This window comes from Cyprinodon variegatus, unplaced genomic scaffold (genome assembly GCF_000732505.1).
Source record: "Cyprinodon variegatus isolate N-32 unplaced genomic scaffold, C_variegatus-1.0 Scaffold166, whole genome shotgun sequence".
In the NCBI taxonomy this organism is placed as follows: domain Eukaryota; kingdom Metazoa; phylum Chordata; class Actinopteri; order Cyprinodontiformes; family Cyprinodontidae; genus Cyprinodon; species Cyprinodon variegatus.
The window spans coordinates 1059623-1076164 of NW_015150619.1; the positions used below are offsets into that span (position 1 = coordinate 1059623).

At 37.5% G+C, this 16542-nt stretch overlaps 1 long non-coding RNA gene across 1 annotated transcript; it reads left to right on the forward strand.

Moving 5' to 3' along the window:
* Window positions 1–6676: 6676 nt before the first annotated feature.
* On the forward strand, window positions 6677–14891 carry LOC107086913. Its single transcript, XR_001481325.1, has 3 exons — window positions 6677–6736; window positions 6852–6954; window positions 14350–14891. It is a non-coding gene; the product is annotated as an uncharacterized LOC107086913 (long non-coding RNA).
* The last annotated feature ends 1651 nt before the right edge of the window (window positions 14892–16542 follow it).

Genomic DNA, 16542 nt, shown 5'->3' on the forward strand with positions numbered 1-16542 from the left:
ATAATTATTTCAATTATATAACAGTTATATAATTCATTATATAACAGTCATTATATAATTCCAGATCAGGATTTGTATACATAGATAATTTTCTAACAACTCATGCTTCACAAAGTCCAAGTATAAAAATGTTACTGAATCAGTACTGAACTTTTTTAATCTATTCTAACGAGGTGAAATTCAATTCACTGTTAATGACAGTATCAAAGCTAAAAGAATTAGTTTGGTAGCAAGTTTAGTCTCCTGAGCTCCGTCTAATGTCAATTCAGCCTACTTACGGGTGGGGCTGGTGGCTGTCTCTGGTAGTCTATGGGGCAAAGATGGGGCACACCCTGAACAGGTCGCCAGTCTGCCACAGGGCAACACAGAGACACACAAAGAAGTACAACCATGACCACACACTCATACCTAATGACAAAGAGAAGAGAAGCCAATTACCGGTAACCTGGCATTGATGTACCCAGAGAGAGAACCCACACTTGCTTGGGGAGAACATGCAAATGCCATGTAGAAAGAGCACAGGCTGGGAGTCGAACACGGAAATCTTCTTGCTTCAAGGCAAAACATATATAATTTTAATGAAAGTTTAAATAAATCTTAAATTCTTGTTTTCAGACAGTTTCCCTCAACGTCCTTTGACATTTTTAAACATTTTCAGATTAGTATATAATAAGTTGTGATTGTCAAGGTTCTGCACTTTGTTTAGGTTTATTTTTGGTTTCTCTGTAATTTTGTGTCTTTGTAGTTTTCTGGCTGTATTGGCTTTTTGAGTTTCTCTCTGTTGCCCCTTTGTGCCAGTTTCCTTCCCCCTTGGCTCCCTTCTTGTTACTTCTATCCACACCTGCTCCATATCAACTGATTACAGCAGTCTTTGTTCTGTCTACCATATATACACCACCGTTCAGTTACTCTTTGGTGGTTTCTCATCGTTGCTTATTTGCTTTGCTCCCCGTGTGTGTTTTCCCTGGCGTCTCCTGGAATTTGGTTTCTTTATTTTGCTCATGGATTTTTGCCTCGGTTTCCTTCTGAACCTTAATCAATTCAGCAAAACTAATCTCTGCCTCCTCATCTCTGCATTTCGATCCTAAACTAACTGTCACCAACCCTAACAGTGATATATCTTACATTAACAGATATAACTAGATATAACAAAAATATAAGACAAATGGTTGACTGAAAAGAATAATCAATTGCAATCAAAATTCCTATGAAAGACTGTTTCAAAAAATAAATAAATGGACAGTTTATATGACTGAATGTAAATTTCATTACATTGCAATGCTCTCCAATAAAGTTTTACTTTTATTTCATCACATCAACTCCGGAAACATAGGTAAATGACTGAAGACAGTGAGATATTTACAACAAGGTGTTTGAATGAATATTAAAACTCAGATGTCAAGAAAACGTCTGTGACTTCTGTAGGATGCTCTCAGGCATGAGATGTAATTGTTGCAGCAAAGGAAACAAAACCACAAAGAGCAGAATAATGAGACAGATTTTTAGCAGGCTTCTTCTTTTTCTATGGGTCATTGTCTGTATAGTAGCACACTAAGCCATTCACTGTTATCACTTGAAGGATCTAAACCACATATATGGGCAAAAAAACCAACCCAGGGCCAGAAGTGGCTTTTGAACAATCTCAATCCTTTTAGACTGGCTTTTAATACCATGTAGTGACATCTTCCTATCTTTTTCTCTATATCTATATGTTGAATCTCTTGTTCTTGTAATTTAATTTTATTGTATTTTCACAGTAAAGCACTTTGGTCACCTTAGCTGGTGTAGTTCTGCCCGGGCCATGTACTGGCCAATGGCGTTTCACAGTATTGGCTAAACGTTCCTGCAATGATGTAAAACATTATGGCTGCCTGGACAACAATAATGACATAATGCAGCGTCCAGATCATCTGTAGTGTTAGTGTCCATTTTTTACTAGTAGAATAACTGCTGCTTTCTTTGTTCAAATCTCCACGCAAGTCACATTTTTAGATGTTCTATTTGTCCTCCCCACCCTCAGATCTTAAAAAAAAAAAAAAACTACAGAGCATTTTTGTGTCACCATGTTAAATTGCAGAGCTCAGTCTGTCTTAGAATGCAATACTTTCCTTCAAGACTGAGAATGATTGTTTTCTACTTTCTGTTCATTTAGGTTGCCAAAGAAACGTAGAATAATAGAAAATGTAGGCAATAATAAATTGAGACTCCAAAGGTGATTGGATTTTTATAAAAACAATACAGTTTGTCTGAGTGGGGTTGTCATGTTGTGACGGCATCAGCGGGGGCAGGGCCCCGAGCAAATCTGACCACCCAACAAATCTGGTGCCTACCATGGTTGTCAAGCACTATATAAGTATATCAATCAGTTAATTAAGTTATTGAGTTAATACACTGATTAATACTCTGTTTATTAAATGTAAATGATTGATAAATACACCGTAAACATTTTGTGAGAAAATAGTGGTCTTGACAGTGGAATAACTGTTTTTTTATGACAAATCTGGCCTCAGGGAACTCTAAGCCAAGCTACTTTTTTTTTTTGTTGTAAAAAGGCTGCAGGTGAATGTTGCAGGTTTGTTACTAGTTGCAGATATGTCATTTGCCATCCATAAAGGGAGGAGTTAGAGGAGGGGTTGTATGTTTAGAGGCGAGGAAGGTAGCTGTCACACTGTCTCAGTATCATATGGTGGCTGTCAGATGCACTGTAGATTAAGGGACATCCAACTTGTAAAAACACAAAAACAGCGACTGTACAGAAACATCTTAAATGTTCTAAGAAAAGTCATATCTGATTTCTAAAATTTAACTGAGTCTAAAAGATTATTTAAAATAATAAAACATGTATGTGAGCTTTGAAAAACCCATATAATACCTGAAATCGAACCTTGTTTCCCTTCATAATGTTAGATCCACCGGAAAACAAGTACTTCAAGTCAAGCAACAGAAAATTAGTGACATGTTTGCTGAGTTTTGGCAAAATCACATTCAGAACATCTCTGTATCTGGTGTACTTTTACTTTGAGGTGAGAAACTGTAGGCAAGAAAGAGAAACAGGACAATTTTGAAAGGTTGCCGCAACATAGAAGGCACAGTGGACCATCTCCTTATCATTAAGCTTTCTCTTAACTTTTGTAATAAAATATAATACAAAGGCTGGGTAGATTTGGAGCAGGAAATGCAGAACAAATGTGGGTACATAGATGTACTGCTATGCATGTATATATTTATGTATACACATCCAGTGCTTGATCAGGCCTGCTTTTGCAATCATATTTTTGTTTGTTAAAAAAATAACTTCATTCACACAACAATGAAAAGGAGCCGAACGAAAGACAATCTTATGCTCTCTGCCCCTTAGTTCATTTTATAACAACTCTGCATCCGTCTGCTTGCAGTATTTACATCCATCTTTTCAAAGTCATCCAAATTTACTGCAATTATATTTCATAGTTTGTATACTTTCAATAAATCCATTTATTGTAAAGTCTGTTACATAATTCTTAATATTTTTATGAAAATATCTGTTCCTTTGAGGTTACAGTGACTTTCTCTCTTTTGAAAGCTTTCTTGGATGCTCACTGGCAATATTTTCTCATGTGCTTTAAACAGAGATGTCAAGTAACAAAGTACAAACACTTTGTTACTGCACTTAAGTAAACTTTTTAGGTATCTATACTTTACTCCATAACTTATTTTTCTTCCTACTTTTGACATCTACTCCTTACATTTTCACACAAGTATCTGTACTTTCTACTTTTCCTTACATTTTTAAAACAAGCATTTCTCATTACTCTTGGCTTCGGTTTAATGTTTATAAATGTTTATTTCACGTCATGTACGCCATCCAATGCAGATAATTGGCACCATCCAGATCTAGTAAAAACTAGTGGAACTGGATGAATCATATAACATAAACACTCATCATCAGAAATCATCAGAAGCAAGCAGGTGTTCTTCAAACAGCAAATGTGAATTGTCTATGCCATGCTACAATGTGGATTCAGAAAAAGATGTTTAACTTTCTGAAAGGTCAGATACAGGCAAGAGTGTATCGGGAGATGGAGACCAACAAGACCTCCCTCATTCTATCTCAAAGAACCGTTCGAAATAGTCGAAAAATCAAGCTGCAATTCATATAGTGGCATCTGGCTGTTTTTTTTAAAAAGGTTAATTTATACTTTTATACTTTAAGTAGTTTTTGGAGCACATACTTTTCCACTTTTACTTGAGTAAAGAGGTCAAGTTGATACTTCAACTTTTACCAGAGTGTTTTAAAACTGCAGTATCTACACTTCTACTTAAGTAACAAACAAGTGTACTTTTGACACCACTGGCTTTAAACAAAACTTGGAGAATTGTTCTTGTGATCTCCTGATTCATTCAAGACCGGGTCATGGGTGCTGCAGTCTCAGCAGAGATTCCTCTCCGCAGGTGCCTCCTCTTGAAGCCTGAAGCTATCCCAGGCCAGCTGAAAGACATGGTCCCTCCAGCGTGTCCTGGGTCATCCCCTGGGCATCCTTCTGCTGAGATGCACCTGGAACTTCTGAGGGAGGATTCAATGTGGCATCTGAAAAAGAAGTCCTAGCCACCTCAGCTGACTCCTTTTGATGTGAAGGAGAAGCGGCCCTGCTGCGAGCCCGAGTGAGAGCTCAGTCACCCTTTTGAAAAAGCTCAGGTCAGCTGCTTATATCTGGGATCTTGTTCTTTCGTCATGATCCAGATTTCATGACCATAGGTGAGGGTAGGAAGGTAGACCGACCGGTAAATCAGGAGCTTTGCCTTTTAACTCAGCTCTCTCTCTTTTCACCACGACACACTAGTGAAATGTCTGCATTGTCAGTTTATCAATCTCCCGCTCCAATTTCCCCTCACTCGTCAACAAGATCCCAAGATACTTAAACTCCTCCACTTGAGGCAGGAACTCTCCTCCTGCCTCCATCTGCTGGCATGGCAGATCCCGGACCCCACCCTGGAGTTGGGTGGGGTCCGGGACCCACGACCTGTAGGGGGAATGTCAATCAGCAGTGGAGGTTTGACAGGACCCAAATGCAGACACAAAAGCGGAAATGGTTTCTTGAAGATTTATTTATTTATTTATTTATTTTATTTATTTATTTATTTATTTAAGATTTATTTATTTAATTTATTGATTTAAAGATTTATTTATTTATTTAAAGATTTATTTATGTTCAACAGAGGCAAAAATCCAAAACATAAATCCACAAAATCCACAAAAACTGAGAACCAGGAATAATCACAAGAAGAGGGGAAAAAATTATGACAAACCAGCAAAGAGTGACTGAACAGGAGGAAAATATATGGGAGAGAAACAAAGACTAGGCTAATTAGCAGATTGGGAGCAGGTGTGAACAGAGGCAAGAAGGGAGCTAGGGAAAAGGAGACTGACACAAGAGAGCAAACAAGAAATATCTAAGAACTCAAATATAATGAAAAATAACTAGAACATAAAAAATGGAAATAAGACCAATGGAAATTCAGAAATAAAACTTGAACAGAACCAAAACCACTGCAGGAAATCCCAAGGTAGCGGTACAGAAAGGATTGGGCAACGTTCAGAGGCGGAGGCCTAAGTGACCCAATCCACAGGCACTTAAACTGGCTGGAGAATTATATAATTAACTAAATCATTACATTTTAATGACGTAGACTTAAGTTGTTTAGAAGGTTCCCTGTCTCTTATCTTTGTAACATGAATAAATGAAGACTGTGTGTAGGCTTCACATTTCCATCAGAACTGTGTCCCTTACTGAGTAGTTAGGAATTATGGTCTTTAGATTGCCTGCTTCTGTCATCTTTTAAATGTCCAGAGATATATTATAGTCATGAAATCACATACTGGTAATGGAAGAAATGGAAACAGCATCTTAAGCTTTTCAGCAGAGGGAGGGATGAGATGTCTTGAAATGGCTTCCTTTCCTAACATTGCATCTGGTTTAAGAGTAGTATCTAACTTCTTTATCACTCTTCTTCTGTCAAATCAGCTTTTCTTTTGCATGCATTAATACAGCCATTACTAACAGGGATCTTATTTAGCGGTGACTTTTTGTGGCTCACCCTCCCTATTGAGGGCATCAGGGAGTAACTCCTGCTTTCAAATCAACAGTCTTTCCCTTTATTACATGGAAATTACCAGAAGCAACCATCACTTTTTGTTGATTTTATATCAGCTGTAAGCCACAATATTCAGAATTACAAGAAATAAATTCTTAAACTATATCATTGTGTAAAATATCTGTATTGATGTAACTTTTTGATCCTCTCTCAACTGAAAAATATTATACGTTATTCAGAAGCATTTGGGGATTTAGGGAGATTGGTTTGCTCATAAAATGAAACCAAAAACTTATTTAACTGATATTGTATTATCAGTTACTGTATTATTTAAAAAGGTTGTGGCTCTATCTAAGTATGACCACGTGAACTTTGTACTCATAAGTCCATGGACTGCATGTGAAACTTCTACAAAAGTAGAAATATCCTTGAGCTGGGATATATATATATATGTGTGGACAAGGAGAGGGAACTCCTTTAAAACTATCCATACATGTGCTTCTATGCATTGGGTTTGTTTGTTGAATTACACAAAGTTGTAAAAAGTAGTCACTCTATCTGAATTATGCACTGTTGATTTTAATCTTTGTTTTTTTTTGTCTCAGAATATCTCCTGGGAATGGGAAGGATTTGTCTTTTTTTTCTCCTTTCTAATACTGTCCAGGTAAATAACACATTCACACACCAGTGGGCACACCATCACCTTCCCCTTCACAAACACACCGTGCCCTTCAGTTGTACACACTTGATTCTACACCCTCTTCTTTCTTCATCTAAAGAAATGCCAGCACAGCTCTTTGGTGGTATTTTTTTCCTGACGTCCAGTGAAGCAGGAGGGAGGCGGACAGGTCTCCGTTGGCCATAGCGCAGCTGTCGTTACAGGTTAGTGCAGGCGAGAAGTGGCTGAGGAGCCGAATGAATAAATAAGATACTGCAGACTGGGCTCATGTTAAATGTAGAGAGGCTAACGGACCACACGGATGCTGAGCTGATTCTCTTTGTGTGTGTGTTTGATTTCACGTGTACACATGTGCACCACAGAGGACCTGCTGCATGTCCCGCAGAGCTCCCAGTTAGCACACAGCACCAGAGCAGGACACAAACACACACAGAGGACCCTGGAGAGAGGCCTCGAACCTGCCTGTCAGCTGCTGTTAGATCACACTGCATTTGGCTGACACCACAAAACACACACACAAGCACACAATGAAATGGCTTAGAGTTGCACCATTATTTACGTAAAATTGGAAGGATCCATAATGCATATAGACCTTAAAAAACTTTTTAAACTAAGATTTTATTATCAGACTTGCTTTGGCAATAATCGTCTTTTCTGGTCAACCCTATTAAATATTACGTTAATGGCAGACCTCCACGGGCCAAACAGCTACCTAAATTCCTCTGGAGGCAAACCAGTTTATTTACCTTCAAAGGTTATTGAAACATTAACATGGAAACAATTTAGGCATCCACTGTTTTATTTTACATTGATTATTTTATATGTTCTGTGGTTTAATGGGACATTTTGATACATGTATGTTGAGGATAAATGTCCTGCTGAAAGCATAATGTCCTCCCAGCTCTCCTGTCTGAGCAGCTTTAGAGACAACTGTCCTCTGTTTATAATTACACCCATTCTTAATCAAGTTTGATTTCCTGTCCCTGCTGAGCAGGGGCTGTCCCAGCCTGTTTGGTGCCCTGGGAAAACAGCCCCTACAGTCCTGGGCTAGTATTGCTTACATCTCATTGCCAGCTCATAGCTTTCGCATTTGCAGCATTCCCTTGCTGGCTTTACAATAATTAATAACATCCCATCTCTGCCATTTCCACTAAATGTTCAATGCATATAAATGCACTGAATCATAAGGTTACTCGTCATTTTAGTTAACTCTCCTTGCTTTTAAGATATTGCTGCACTCAACCATTTGGTTGCAAACAGTTATTTTTAGTAAGCCTGTTTTGAAACATGCCACGGCAATGATACCTTTCATTAATCTCTTATTTTTTCTCTTTTTCTCAACATGGCACTGTTATAGTCTTGGTTCTGTATGTTTCCTTTTGTGTATTTTGTTTTACTTTGTACCATGTTTTCTAGTTTTAGTGGTTTAATTCTTATTTTGTTGTGTTTTCTGGTTATTTTCCGTTCTCAGGTTTTTATTTGTTGCCCTCTGCTGCCCTCTTGTGTTCTCCTTTTTCCCTTGCTCCTTTCCTTTTTTCTGCTCTGTTCACACCTGCCCCCAATCTGCTCGTTAGCCTTCTCTTTGTTTCAGTCTCCCTTAAATACTCTCTCTGTGCAGTTCTTCCGTGCTGGTTCCTCGTCTAACTTCCTCCAACTCCGTCTCTCTGAGCCCTCCTCCTCGTGATAGTATCCCCCCTGATGTCTCCATGGTTTCTGATTTGTTTCGACTTTGTTTTCATGTTTGGATTTTTGGATTTCCTGCCTCTGTGTTCAGTTAACCTTTCATTGAACCCACAAGAAAATCACGTCAGCCTCCCTGCCTCTGCATTTGGGTCCTCAAACCACAACCCAATCTGGACAGGCACCTGATTGCTCATATTCTTGGTCTGAGCCAATATCTCTAAAATTGACAATATTACAGATCAGTGGCAATTCCAGAAAACTTCAATAAAGGTGGGCAGAGAGATATAAATGTCTGCTGATGGTTGGGCAAAAACTAATAGGTACCGAAAAAATTTCAGCATGAACCCACACAGTATCTGTATTTTCCAAACAATTCACTGAAGTTATACAAGATTTTTTTATGACGCCCTTGCTAATAAAGCTCTGCATATATACTATTATATATATTTATGCTGTTTGAATGTATTTATGGTTCTACATAATATACACATTGAATTGTTTGGGCTGTTTTTTTTTTTTATCTTTAATTACACATAAGACTCATTGATGACTGTAGAGACCAACTTTACCCCATAAAACAAAAAATTATTCTTAAAATAGTGTAAAATCTGTATTAGTCATCTTTATTTTCATTATGTGAATAATGAATTGCTGTATTCTATGTTTTGATGTCCGTCTTTGGTTAGTAGCTAAAATTTAAAAGCAGGAAATTCAACAATCTGGTATCACTGCTGCCCTGCCCTGCTGCTGAAACTAACACCTCCCCACAGCATTATACTCCCACCACCGTATCTCAATGTAGTCTGAAGTGTTTTGTTTCCCTTTTTTTAACCCTTTAAGAAACAACTGTATTTATACCTAAATTAAGTCAAATACCGAAGCTCTCTTCGCCACTTAGCTGACTTATTGTAGCATTGAACTTTAGTTTATGGTATCTGAGGCCTTTTTAGATAGACCTTTTATCATATGCCTGCCTTTATCGTGCATTTACTTGGTTTTACCAATGACTTAATCACCTACTCCTCTGCATCCTTTTCATTCCTCTTGATATGCATTCCTCTCAACATACGGTTAAGCTGAAGGAAATCCACCTTGACCTGTTCCCTCAGGTGCGATTGATGTGACACACCGAGTTCAGGGCAGAGATGAAGTGCAGACAGAGGAAAGACTACAGGCACAACGAGGATGTAGAAAGACGTACTGTTAATGCACAGAATGGAAATGGTGGCTGTGTGTGCTCAGGGAGAAGATAGTCCTTGCTTTGTTAAATGATTTCTTCCAGCTGAACTCCTCCCCCAATATCAGTCAGAAATAGATCGCAGAGAGAAAACAAAGATTGCATGTATACCCAGAGTTTCCTGGGTCACCTTGGCATACTACTCACAGCATAAATCGATTCATTTATTGCCATTCCAGTAACCATTCAGGTTATTCTTGTAGCTATAGGTGCTGTGCAGATCCCATGTTACAGCCAGACCCCCCCACTGAGTATTCTTGATATTTTTCTAACTAATTAAACATTTTAAAGAAAGTGACAGCTATAATGTGTCGGTTGAGTTTTGCGATGTGTAGCCTTGGTATTAGCTATGAGTTAGTTAACAGTATTGGTGCTTACCAAGGTTTATGCTGCTAAATGTTTAAATCCCATTCTTGCTATGCTTTAAATCTTCCATGACATACGAGAGAAACTTCTGGATCAGTTGAGGTTTTCTCTGCCTACAGTGTAAACATTTATTGCTGTAAGCTTCCAGTCAATTGTCGGAAGAAAGCCCCCCAATCATCACCCTTGATGAAGTGTAAATTATACATACCAGCTATATACCCACATTTAGTTATATTCTGTTCAGTCATGTCTTTTCTATTCCTTATTTATCTCTGGATTTTTGTGTATTTAGTTTATCGTCTTTGAGTTTTAAATCTCGTCAGTTCTTTGGGCCACGATTAGCCATTATTCTAGTGAACCAGGACTTCTGTGTTTCCCCTGAGAACCTTTCTATTGGCTAGTAGGCCCATTCTTCAAGTCACCTGGCAGATCACCCTGGAAGACATAATTATTTTCTTTGATCTCTGACCCAAAGCATATTCATTACATGGTTTTCCCTCAAAGTGGATATCTGCCGCTCTTGCTGGTGTTTCCGAACGCACCATCCGTGGTGTGCTCTAGTGAAGGCAGCTTTGGAAATAGCGTATGAACGATTCCCATAGAACTAGTTTCTAACTAGAGAAAACAGGTAAGATGCCCTTTAGTTATTCACAGCAGTTTCTGTTATCTAGATAATCTAACAATTGCATAAGTTCATGTGTTAGATTAACAGTGGAAATAAATGGTATATATAATGTTACTGTTACTGTAACTGTAATATCTAGCATTCTACTACTGTATTTACTGAAGCGTATTAAAAATGGGAATGTCATTCAGGCCCATGTCTAGTTCTTAAGTGGACAACCTAAAGGTAAGTTGCTCTCTACTGACATCATAAGATTTGGACCTCTTTTAATATAAATTTACTGGAAGCTAAGCTCAACCTCAGATCTCCATCAGGTTTGCAGAGCAGAAACATGCTTGACTTCCTTCAGTAGCAGTACTCCTTAGTATCGCTAGATGGCGGTGTGATTCTGCCAGAGCATCCAGCTAATTTATCACTTAGTCCAGTCCAGTCAGGTTAACTAAATTAATTAACTAAATTATATAGATTTTGCATGCTGGAAATGTACACTCAGATTTGTGCTAAAAAATGTAAAAGAATTCTGAGTTGTAACCATAAAAATAAAACAGGGAGTTGAATGTTAACTTTGATCTAAGATGAAAACATGCCAATAAGAGCTTTAATATGCCATAAAAAGCTGGTGGGACTCATTTTTAATTATAGCAGCTATATCTAAAATTATTCCTACCCTTGGCAGGTTTTGGTTTAAAGTATTTTTTGTTTGTATCTTCTAACTTAATAACAGTCAAATCTGACTTGAATTATACAGAAAATCTGCAGAGGGACTTAAAAAAATGAGCCTTTGTTTCTTTAACTTCAAGATTATCAGACAAAGATGAATTGTTAAAGCACTAAAGAAACAAAAAATCAAAACATCGCTCAAATAATGTAGAAAGGGTTTGATTGCTGTAAGGCCAAAAGATGCTTCCACTGACCACTGAACATGGTACAATAATTATTTTATTTTATAGATTATTTTCGGTAAAATCTAATTGAAATATACATATTTATTTTAACTTTTAATACATTTTTTTTTTATCTTTTGAGCAGCTAATTTAAAATAAATGCAAAGCTGTACATAAACATATGTGACAAAACATGCCCGTATGGGTCATGTACAAAGTTATAAGAATAAAAATAAATTACCTATTCTACACCACTTGCTTCAGCTGTCAAAACAATATTAATAATAACGCAACAACAAAAATATTAAATATTATACAGTTCTAAGGCTTAAACACACTTGAATTGACATAATGATTAATCTGACAAGATCAATTATCCAAAAGTAGGAATATTTTTTTATATTTATCAATAACTGAGGGAATATATCCAGTTTAAATAGACGACACACAAACAGTATGTATTAACATCAAGATTGAAAGCCCTCAGTACTTATAATTGGGAGATAATTAGTCTTTGCTATATAGATATTCTGGTAATATTTGCTTTATAGTAACACTTAACAAATCAGAAGGCATTAAGCTAAGCATTGATGTTATTAGTGTGCTATTACTATTATATTAACTGGGAAGATGTGAACATTTCTTGGTGTTTGAAAGCTCAGCTCATACAGGGATGAGTTAGGGCGCTGAGAATGAGAAGCAAAGGGTTAAATTAGATTTGGGTTTTAAGGTGCTGAGTAATAAATACATTTCATTAAACAACTTTAACCATTCAGATGAGACAATTATGTCGACTTTATCAGACCGATTAATCCAATGGAGACTTTTTTATTATCATCACCAATCCATCTGTTTTGTTGTCCAGTTGAGTTGGTTCCACAAAGCAACTATTCAGTGAAGGGTGACATATGGCTGAAGCACACACGCCTCAAACACCGATATACGGCCCATTTGCACACATGTTCCTGTTCCACAGTAAGAAATTATCGGGTGTGTCGCAGCATATGTCCGCTACTGGACCTTAGAGTCTGAACATGTGCCTCTTTCACTCATATGTATGTGTGTGTTTGTGTGTGTGTGTGTGTGTGTGTGTGGGCATGCATGTGTGAGATAAATTTGTGGAATAACATATGTTTGCAAAAATACATGTGTCAGCAAACGCTGTCCATGCACTGGCATATGTCGATGCATAGCCTTCTATGTTTACACGTTTTGTTTTCTCTGAGCAAGCCTGTGTTTGTGTGAATTTGTTCATGGAGAGTGGCCAGTAATCCACACAGGGCAGCTGTGCTCATTCGTATTCAGCCCCAGGGCACTTTCTTGGGTCGTCTCGCTGATTAGGGATCAGAGATGGAAGGAAGGAGTGAAACGGTGGACAGTGAGGAAGACAAAGAGAGACAAAGATAGAGAGATGAGGGGGGGAGGTAAAGCAAAATACAGAGGTCCTCCCTCATTTTGTAAACAGTTTGTTAATGTCGTTAATCCTATTAAGCAGGGGAAGAAGCATGGCCCCTCACATTACATGCATTAATACAGGGTTGCAATGTGCAATCCCTTCCTCTATCTTTCTCTCTCTCTCCGTCCCACACACACACACACACACACAGCAACACATGCTCTGCTCCAGCCAGGAAATGAAATTGATTTGCCCTCATAAACATTTGATAAAGCTCTAATGCTGCGCCAGGAACAGCTTAGAAAGGCCTGAAGAGTGGACTCATGAAAATGACATGTAAATCAAATGAGCGTCGTATAGTTCCCGGCATAATTTGCCAACAATTATTGTTTTGACCCGGCTCCTCAGTTGACAAAAGAAACCTGCTCCCTCTGAGGAGCAGGAAATCAGCTTTTCAAGTGCTCTTGTGTTTGAAGAGCGGAGAGCAAGGCGAGGCGTGATTGCCGAGATGTGCAGAGGGAATCAGACGTGGGGTGATTTCATACAAGAAGCGAAAGCACAGCAAAGGCCATGGTCACTTGTTTGCCCGCATATATGATGCATTTGGAAGCCGTTCCCTAAGATATGCAGATATAAAGATTGATAATAATAATAATTTAATTTGCCACTTGAAAACAGCTTGTTCACGTTTCACTTTATTTATATGGGATATTAACAGTGCATTTGGCAGTAACTGTCGAGCCATCGATATATTATTCACATTGTGCACATAAATATACATGGAGAATAGCAGCAGCATGCAAGAGAAGAAATATTAAAGCAGATGCACATCCCTCTAATCTGCAATGTAAATATAGACATACTTGTGACCATATCATCTAGACATGACATTATTGTTAGTGAGGAAACTCCATGTAAGGATTTGTATTTGATTTGAGCTTTTCCACTTTTGATTTAATTCCATGTTTACTCATGTTTTATTGCTGATTCAGGCTTTCTCGAGCACGAATGCTCTCAGGCCATCCTGCTGCGTATGCTGGATCATTACTGCCAACGTTCATTGGTGTTTTAAATTAGAGACGCAAAAACCAAAGACCCTTCTGTGACTCTTCATTTCCTCTTTAGGTAACACTGGAAAAGCTAAATCTTACTTAAAGATAAGACAGGGGCAGATTTACTATTAGACAGAACTAGGCAGCTGCGTAGGGCCCATAAAACTGCTTTTACATGCATGGTTAATACATGTACTACATTTGGAGATATATTGCAGTATTTTCCATCTGCGTTACAGTGACGTAGAAAAAATTGAAGTTGCATGTACCATTGAAGTAGCAATTGAGTAAATATACTGCAATTGAACCAGTGGGTAAAAGCCTTATACTGTGTTTTATGTGTGTTTGTTTTCAGAATGAGAGAGGGATGGGCTGTGACAGAGAGAGTTTCAAAATTATCCAGCCAGGCTGTGATATTGATGTTGTTCAACCAAATTGTGAGATTCCAGCATCATCCACTCATCCAGCAGTGTACTCCTGGAAGATGACCCTCTGACAACTCTGGCCAAAGCAGCTGTCTGATCGGGCAAGCTGCTCAATAGTACAGAGAGGACCACTCCACTGTCAAGATATTTCCAAGAAATTGAGACGGGCGCAGATTTACTTTCAGCTATTATTTCATTCAAATGAAAAATGGAAAACAGATAGGCACATCATGGCTTGTCTCAAGTAAAAAGAAGGACTTTTATTTGCTTTTGCTGTTGCCTTTTTGAAAATACAGGATAGAGCAACCAGCTAAGTGAGAATGGGCTTAGTGAGGGACAAAAGGTAGAAAAATTAATGTATGTTCATTATATTAGAATTTCTGTATCTGTATAATGAGTCCGTTTTATGTGTTTTCTTCTCATTTCAGAGGGCCCCATACCTGTCTTTGCCTAGGGTCCCAAATTTCCTAAATCTGCCCCTGAAAAAAGATAAATCTTATCTGTAAGTATTCCTCATAAACTGCATGCAAACTTTGTGTTCTAAATGATCCTGGAATTTGAAGCAAAAACACATTGAACTCCTCCTAAAAGGCTGGTTCCAGGGCATCCTTTAAGTCTCACCCACTTTACTTCATTCTATTTTTTCTAATAAAAGAAGAACTATAAAGTAAACAAACAAATTTTATTGTGTGTGTCTAATTGTTTTAAGAATATAGCCTCTGTTTATTTTATTGTTCAGCACATTGATCCAATGGCATGTAGTGTAAGAAGTTAAATCAAACGTTTGTCAAACGCTTGTGGGTGTCTTCAACACCCACAGCGTACTAATGTTTAACTGATTCTGCAGCCAGGACAACACAGTTCGTCCTCATTAGGAGAGGATTTTTTAATTTACCTGGAACTCCTTTAAAAGTTTATTTCTATTCTCATTTTTTTCCCTTTGAATAAATAACTTAAATAGAAAGCTGCCATAGTTAGATCCACAGGTAACAGGATATAAAGGAAATCCCACCTGAAGGTGTTTCACTGAGTGTTTGTCGGAATACAAATAACTCTGACAAAATTGAAAATATATGCAATTTACTTTTAGTAACACCACGTGGCTGCTTCGGTAAGCCCTTTCTTTCCTAGTTTTGTGTTAAGGCTTCATATGCAATAAAAATAGATAAAGTCAGGGTTCAATTTCTAGCACTGTTTCCAGGCATCAAGGCGACAGTGTTTAGGTTTTAGCATGGACTTTAAATGTTTTCCCCACTCATCTAAGGGTTTTCCCCAGGTACTCTGCCTCCTTCCAAAAGTCCAAAAATATGCATGTTAGTTTTTATAGATCTTCTTCTAGTTCTATGCATGCATGGCTCTTTCGCCTTTGTGGTGACGTGTAGCCATTTTTCGGACCATTAACCTATCTAAGGTTTGCTCTGCTTCCTGCTCCAATAGGTGACAGTATGCTGGTGAGGACAAATGCAGATGATGGATAACTGGATGGGTGAACAGGAAGATGTTTTTTTAATGCTTTCTTAAATAGAAATTAAGTTTTGCTAATCTGAAAACTGAAAAACAAAGTGATGGTGAAGGTAGACCAATCTAGTTTATATTGGATATTTATAAGTAGCACACATTTTTAAGTAGAGATGATTATGGGAAGATCATTTTTCCTGAAAAAATGAAAGAATAACCTTTTACTCCCTCTATAAAAAAACAAAAAAACAATTAAAACTCAATAAAAAACTAGTTAATGTAATGGGCTATTTTTCAATCAAAGTCTATTTTTGCTGCCAAAGCTCTCAGCAGTGAGTCATATCCAGCACTGCAATTTACAGCAAATGATGGAGCCTTTCTTTGTTCAAGTGTTAAGTTTTGGTACAGTGAGCAAATAAGAAAAATAAAAGGTTATAAATGATGTCTGTAAACGTTAACTACCTGATTTTGTGCATCAAACTGTAAGGCTGGGCTAAGGGATCATTTATATTGATTAAATTAACTATATTTTGATTTAATTAACTAAATTAATCAGATTAAATAAACTACATTAATCAGTCTTTAAACCACTTTGAATAATTTATTTTTATGTATTTAAAACACCAGATTTTTTTCTAGATTATTAATTTGATTGTTTTTTTTCT